Source organism: Panicum virgatum, chromosome 5N, assembly GCF_016808335.1.
Source record: "Panicum virgatum strain AP13 chromosome 5N, P.virgatum_v5, whole genome shotgun sequence".
Lineage (NCBI taxonomy): Eukaryota > Viridiplantae > Streptophyta > Magnoliopsida > Poales > Poaceae > Panicum > Panicum virgatum.
Window position 1 is genome coordinate 53,993,222 of NC_053149.1, and position 7,663 is coordinate 54,000,884.

A 7,663-nucleotide genomic window follows, 5' to 3' on the forward strand; every position below is an offset into this window, starting at 1 on the left:
TGACTGCAATAGATCATACTCATAATTTTGAAGTCCAGCCCTATCACATATCCATATTTGATTCTTTTACAGCCTCTGGGATACCATATAACCGCAGACCTATGTTATTAGAAAAATTTATGAATGTCATGTCTCCCTATGACTGCTACTCTAAGAATATTTTAATTTGGTAGGTTGTCTACCATAACTTTCAGCCAAGCATGTAAATGACAATACAGTTCTATGATTATTAACAGCATAAAATGATTGCAGTAGAAACCAATTTAGAAAAAAACCATTAATTACATGTTATGACACAGTTACCAATCTGATCCACTAATCAGAAGTCATGTAACTTTGGGTATCATAGAACATGTGTCATGTATTTCAAGTTAGGTTAAAAACTGCACCAACATGTTACACTTTGCTCTATGAATAAACTGGTAAGCCTAATCATGTATAATTTTAATTTGGAAATAAAGTTTTCTCTGCTAGCTTATTTACTGATATCTTCAGAAATATAGCTATGCATTTTGTACTTCTATTTGTTATGCAGAAGTATAGGAACCTATTTGTAATTGCAATGTCAGAAGGGAAATCAAATGTTCAAGTACTCTGCAGTTTGTAGTGGAAATATTTTATAATGGCAGATCTGATCCTGCAAATAAAAGAAAAAAGGTACAATTAAAATAGGAGCAGAAGAAATGGATAAAAGATAGCAACAAAAGTCGCTATTTAAAATTACTGTCAGTGAATTTGATAAAGCTGGCTAATGCAGCCACACTCCACATACAGCTCTGAATATTAACTGCTGATTATAGCAATAATATCATGGGAACAAAGGCTCAAACGTTACTTGGCAAAAGAGGTATAATGAGCAAATTATTTCTCATGAAGACACAATGGAAAACCCAAGCATTATCTCAGTGCCTTATCACTCGGTTGGAAAGCTACATATTGTAATCCAAAATAGGCACCAATACTCAGCATGTTCTTTGATACATTATATTGAACAGAGAGGTTCATCCATGTTCTCAAATTTGTTGAATAGGAGGCTCATGGCCTCATGCAGAACGCATATCAGATATTAAGCAGCACAGACCTTATCAGGTCGCTACTAAAGTTCTCAGATGCAGTTTGAGCAAGGTTCATACAAAAACTGACAGTATATTAGATAGTAATAAGTAAGGACCTTAAGCAGCTTGTTTGATATGATCCCTACATCTAAGGGAAAGAACACCTCTCGCAAGACAATAGATGCTTGCAAAACGGCAAGATCCGTGCCCAAATTAATTTGCATACTAAAAAAAAGAGTGTGCGGGAAAGATGTCTCAGCCAGAGAGAGAGAGAGAGAGAGAGAGAGAGAGGGTCTCCCAACTGTCGTCCTGCTTGCCTTATGCTGACGCCGCAAAAAAAAATGGATTTGATGTCGATAAATGCGGCAGGCCGAATAGAGGGGAGGGCGACGGCATGGCCGCATGGGACTTGAGCTCAACGAAGGATGCTTTCTCAGAGTGGAGAGGTGAAAGGCGAGGGGAGGAGGAGGCGGCTTCAGGAAGGACGGGATCTGGGATGGGGCGTGCGGCTCAGTAGAGGGAGGAAGAAGCGCAGGCTCGCATTCAAGCGAGACTCTACAATCATGCTCTAGCATCTTTTTACCTCCGCTAGTTGTTGCGGTCGTGTTTGCGGTGGCGGTCTGCTTTCCTCATGGCGGGCAGAGGAAGTCGATCATGGGTTTGAGCCATAGCGTTGAGCAACGAAGGCCAGCAAGGCCAGCGACGGCGCAGAGAGACGATGGCACGAGAAGCAAGGTGAACCAGGTAAAGGCCATTTGTTTGACTGGCAACGACGACGCGTTGGCCTTGCTCCGGACTCCTCGATGGATTGTCCTTCAACGGTGCTTAGGACGGACGCAACCTACCGATGGGCGCCAGCACGACGCGAGAGCTACGTGCCGAGCTAGCATGCGCCGAACGATGGATGGCCACCCTTTCTTCGAGTGATATAGATTTACACAAGCACTCCGGTGCGGGATAATACGGTGCTCACACCCCTTGCTGGACGTACGGCCCCCTCGGCCGGAACCAGGATAAACCCTCGTGTCACCGTGTTAGCTCTTGCATCAACCATCGAGAGATAGGATACGCAGCGCATTCACTAGTTGGTGCTAGGCCGCCGGGTCTATACACCGACAAAATGTGCACATAGTTATATGTGGTTGATACCTTGTAGGTGCCTTGAGAAATAACACATATTCAATGCTTTAAAAAATAATTTGATACTGTCATGGGGCAACAGAATACTACAAAATATAAAAGAGGAAATGAGAAAAGAGTCAATCTGATTGTACCTTCCTATCCTATGAAATTTTAAAGGAAAAAAACATCTGAGTATGCTCAATCTAAACTGATTGTACTCCTATCCTATGAAATTCTAGTATACTAAAATACATACTAATTTGAGGTAGAGCAAATTAGAACACTGAGTATAGGCATGTAACTTAATTAGACATGTAATCTTTTTACTATCTTGGCTACTTCGGAACATTGAATACCACAAAGATCTGAAAGATAGAGTACCTTAGAACATTTAGTATATTCTGAAATGTTCTTTATTTTTTAATAAAAAAAAGAGTATATGGAATTTCTAATAAGTTAAAATCATTGCAGGGTCTACTGAACTACACACTGTAATTTTCTCTTGGGTAAATTGATTGTCCATGGCCCATGTGGCCAAACAGAGGTAAATAAAGCTACAGGGATGAAAGCAACATGATGGGGAATAAAATTTACAAACCTAATAACAGTGAACTAAATAGCTTCTGTAGGTAAACAATGTACCCTGTTTAGCATTAAGATGTAGCCAAAACTATCCAGATGATTTTTCAAAATTGGCAGCAAAGTCAAAGATGATTTATATGAGGTGATATGAAAAGTATAAGAGTTGAGGTGCGCAGGTGCCAGATTTATGGTAGGTTTCAGAGTAGCAAAACTTGCCAAATACCTCCTTGGTTAATTAAAAAGAAACTGATTTGAGAATCTTAGAAAAGGAAGATGAACATATCTGTATCATGTTGGTAATAAGATACTATTCAACATTGGGAAAATGATGAAATAGTTGTAGGTTATCACCTTTCCTTTTGCTATTAAATGTATTCATCACCCACAGAGATGCCTCATTGGGAATAGCTGAATGGTCGAGCACATATGGTTGACAGACCTGCAGGAAAATCATGAGCACACAAAAGGCTGTAGGTAGGAATTGCAGATCAATCTGGGGAAACAAAAGGGTATACAGAAAGAATTTCATAGGATATGAAGATTGCTCACGAGCGGAGACGTAGCCGAGTAGCTGTTGCAAGAGGTTGCTCACGTGAAGGACCAGCCTCTAGCAGTCTAGCTAGCAGGGGAGCCGCGACGGGAATTCGCAACGACGGGATTGCTGCAGATGATTCATTTGCTGGAGACGGGCCCGCCACCGTGCAGAGCATGTAGAGGGCCGCGGCCGCTGCGGCCTGTTGGGGCGGAAGCGGAAGGAGGACCGCAGCTCCGACAGCTTCGTCGTGGCGCTCCGCCTTTTGCACGACCTACCTCTCTCTTCTCCGCGTCCGTCCGGCCGAACAGAGCCAGCTGCTGCCTGCTAGCGCCATAGGAGTAATTGCGTCCGATTTGGATAGAGATCCGCCCGCACCGCTGCCAGCCATGGATGCAACGGCGGAGAAGTAGCAAGCCGAGCCATCCCCTGCACGCCGCTCGCCTACGCCGGCCGCCCCGACCATGGACACGGGAGGAGCAGGCACAGACCACCGCTGCTGCTCCTCCTTCGCGCCCCGCTCCTCCTTGCCGCGGGCCTGATGCTGCCGCCGCCTCGCCTCCAGGCTGGACCGCCGCGGGAGAGGAGCTGCCGGCCGGCGAGGCGGATGAACCGAGGCGGGCCGCAGCTGCTCCCTCCGCGCGCTGCTGGGCAGGAGGAGGGGGCCGCGCCGCGTCCTCGACCTCCGCCACGAGCTTCGTGGTCCGCGCCACGGGGTGGAGCTCGAGGAGGGCAAGCCGGTGGCGGAAGAGTGGCGGCGCGGTGGGGGAAGGAAGAGGGAGAGAGAGAAGGGAGGGAGAGGGCGCAAAAAGATGAACCAGGCAGACACGATTAGCTCACCGGACAAGGAGGCCTCCCGCGGCATGTTCCTCGCATCGCGTACGACCAACGCGAAGTACGGATGGCTGCCAGCGACGCATGGAGAACAGGTGTGCAGCAAGGACGCGCCGAGCGCCGGATGGGCTCCCTTTCTTCGAGCGATATAGATTTACATATATACTATACTATACTATAATTTTGGTGATACTTGAATATTTCTGTAGGTGTTGAAATGAGTATTTTGTGCCTTCCTGAATTCTGACAAATTTTCAAGGATGGGCTTGTTTTTCTTTATTGGCCGTTTTACTCCTTTTTTGCTCGCTATGGGCATATACAGATGACATTTCGGCCCATGGGCAGAGGGCATCAAATGCAGAGAAGATAAAACACAAAAAAGACCCTCGAAAAAGATAAAGTTGAACAACTCAAAAGCCCACTTTTCGAAAAAGATAAAGTTGACCATTTCTTCCTTGTCATCCTCCTCAAGATCATCCATCGCTGGCAACGAATCTGTGTAGATGAAGTGAAGCAGTGTTTTGTGTCGGTGTCCTGACCCGGCGGTCCGGATCCCAACTAGTAATGCTGCGTGTTTCCTCGTCCCAGATGTTGATGCAAAAGGCAACACAGTAACGCACGGATTTATCCTGGTTCCGACCGAGGGGTCGTACGTCCAGCAAAGTGGGTGTGCGAGGGCACTGTATTATCTTGCACCGGAGGTGCCTGTAGTAGGGGTTACAGGCGAGGCGAGAGAGGGAGGGAAGCTCCCAGGTCTCTGCTAGAGGTGAAGTAGATTGAGGCGAGTGCCAATATCGGGTGCTGAGCGTTGTGTTCTATCGAGTGATCAGATTGCGTGACGATGATAGCGAACGTCATCGATGATGGCGTCCTCCTTGAAAGGAAGCCCGCCTCCTCCTTTTATAGTCATAAGGAGGGGCGGTGTACAATACACAGGGGATCATGGAAGTCGTCGTCTTTCCCCCGAATCGCGGGGGTGCAGTGGTCGAACACTGTGAGGTATGGCGTCGGGCGTGGCAGTCGTCCTGGGTATCGTCCTTGGTCTTGCGGAGATCGCGCCGATGTCCTGCCAGCCCCAGCAGGCGGCGTGGTCGTCGCTGTAGGGTGTACAGTCTTCCAAACGTGGTGTGGTGGCGTTCCGTGGGCCCCGCAGGCCAGGGTCTTGCATATATACGTGCACCAGCGGTAGAGGGGCACGCGGCATTAGGGCACGTGGCAGTCCCGGACCCCTTGGGCGGAGTGCTAGCGCGTGCTCTAAGGAAGTCCGGGAGTCACATGGAGGTCCCGGACCCCTCGAGAGGGGAGGTCCGGGCCTCCAGCTGCTGGAACCGAGCGTCCCTCCTTGAGGGGCACGTGGCGACACCGGACCCCTTTCCGAGCAGGGGGCCGGTCCGGGGCCATAAGCGTGGTGAGGTGGAGTCCGGTCAGCAAGAGTTGGAAGAATAGTGACGGGAGCTGTGCCGAGCACGTCTCGTCCCGCGTCGCAGGTTCCACAGTGCTACCACAGCGTCCGGGATGGCGGAGCAGTGACCGGAGTCGGCGGACGGGACTCCGGTCACAGCCACTGTGGGGAATGACGGCCTGACGCCGTCTGTCCTGGGTGCTGTGGAGGAGTGGTTGGCATTTAATGCCTCCGTACGACGGGCGGGTGAGCGGCAGTGCCGTTTGTCCTTTACGTCGACGGGTGGCCTCGAGTGAGGCGGAGATGATTCGCCATGCTCGAGGGTAGGTTCGCTACCCTCGAGCGAGGCGGAGATGTTTTGCCCGCTCGGGGGTAGGTTCGCTACCCTCGAGCGAGGCGGAGATGTGGGGCGCAGTCGAGGGTCTCGATGGGAGCCCTCGAGCGAGGCGGAGATCGCCCCGCGGGTCCGAGGGTGGTGCGGATGGGCCACACGCTGGGCTTCTTTGAGTCCTTTCCTTTCTTTCAGATTGGAAGGAGGCCGTGGGCCTTCGTGGGCTCAGTCGCCTAACATGTGTTTGCGTTTTTAGGGTGACTTGTGTACCCCAATTAGGGTGTCCTTAATCGTGGTTCCTGACACTTTAAAAACAGCAGGCTGCGAGTATTATACAACCTTACTTGTATTCTGGTAGTTTATTCAGCTCTAAGTTCTAACAAAATTCTTTTTGTTGAATTTCTGCAGTTAGAGCTTTACTTTTGCTGGAGATGATGATGTTGGTCCATTTTCTGCAAGGAATAAACTCGAATCTCTAAATCTTTTGTTCGAAATCATGAACAAATTGCTTGTAACTTCCAATGCTGATGCCGAGGTAGTATTCGCTTCGCATTGTCAAGATAAGAGCGTGGTTTTTATCTGTGTGTCATTATAAATTGTTGCAATGACCTACGTGCCATCCAAAGTTTAAAAAGCTTCTCTGTACCCTTCATCGAAATTTCTTTTACGTGTGTGCCACTTCCGTCACTTTTACCGTTAAATCCTAACAGTGGTGCTCCCAACTGGTGGTAAAATTACTCTATTGCCCAAAGTCAACCTAGTCAACCTCCACTCTTCTCTAGTTCGTTCTGCGCGCTGTCAGCCCTATCCATCGCCGCCGCCCGCTGTGCCAGCTAGGACGAGCCCCGCCCCTGTGCGCCCCCCTCAGCCGGCCCTCTCCGTCGCCGCCGCCCACTCCGCTGGCCGACCCTGAAGCTGCCGCTTGCGGGAGCACGGTGCTCCCCGCCGGGAGCAGGAGGCGAGCTCTGCCCACAACAGCGGGGGCTGAAACTGGTCGGGCCGCTCCGCGGAGACGCCCGCGCTGGACATTGGCGACGGTGGCCCCTCTGACCCCGGTGACGACAGCTTGATCTCCAGGTCGGCCACCCCTGCGCGCAACAACCCCGAGAGACGCGATCCCTCATCGATCGATCAATGGGGCACGAACCGAACCAAAGCAACCGAAGGCTATGGGCGTGCGGGAGGCATCGTGCGTGCCGGAGCCGGTACTCCACAGCCTTCGATGCTCCAGACCTCACTCGAGAAAACAAAAATTTCAAGCTCAAACCGCCCCTGCTCTCCACGATTTCCATATCCAGCAAATCCAATCGACGAATCCATTGACAATAACTGCTCCTAATCCAATCCTACTCTTGCGTGGGGGAGCGCCGTAGCTGCTGCGAGCTCGCCGGCCGCTCCTCCTGTGCCGCCGCGGGGACGGGGGCCGATGAACCTGTGCGGCAAGCTATCGCAATCCGCCTGCAGCCCGCTGCCCGCAGGCTCTTCCCCTGCGCACGCCCGGAGCCGCCGCTATGGGGTGCTCCCGCAGGTCCGCGCGAGGACTCCGCCAGGCCAGCGCCATAGCCTCCCCGTGACCCCGACAGGGCTACGCCGAGGCCTTCCCATTGGATGCGGCGGACGGCGTGCAGATACAGCCGGACAGAGGATGAAGCAAGGAAAAATTATATAGAGAGAATGACAAAGGGTAAAATCATCTTTTCCCATTCAAGTTAACTGCTGTTACAAATAAAAGTGACGGAAGTGGCACACATGTAAAGGAAACTTCGAATATAGGTACAAATGAACTTTCTAAAATTTGGATGGTA

General features: G+C 50.4%; 1 long non-coding RNA gene across 1 annotated transcript; it reads right to left on the reverse strand.

Annotated features, from left to right (window-relative positions):
• Positions 1–4,284, reverse strand: LOC120675439. Its single transcript, XR_005675345.1, has 3 exons — positions 3,309–4,284; positions 3,111–3,198; positions 1–637 (listed from the first exon to the last, which is right to left on the reverse strand). It is a non-coding gene; the product is annotated as an uncharacterized LOC120675439 (long non-coding RNA).
• Positions 4,285–7,663: the final 3,379 nt, after the last annotated feature.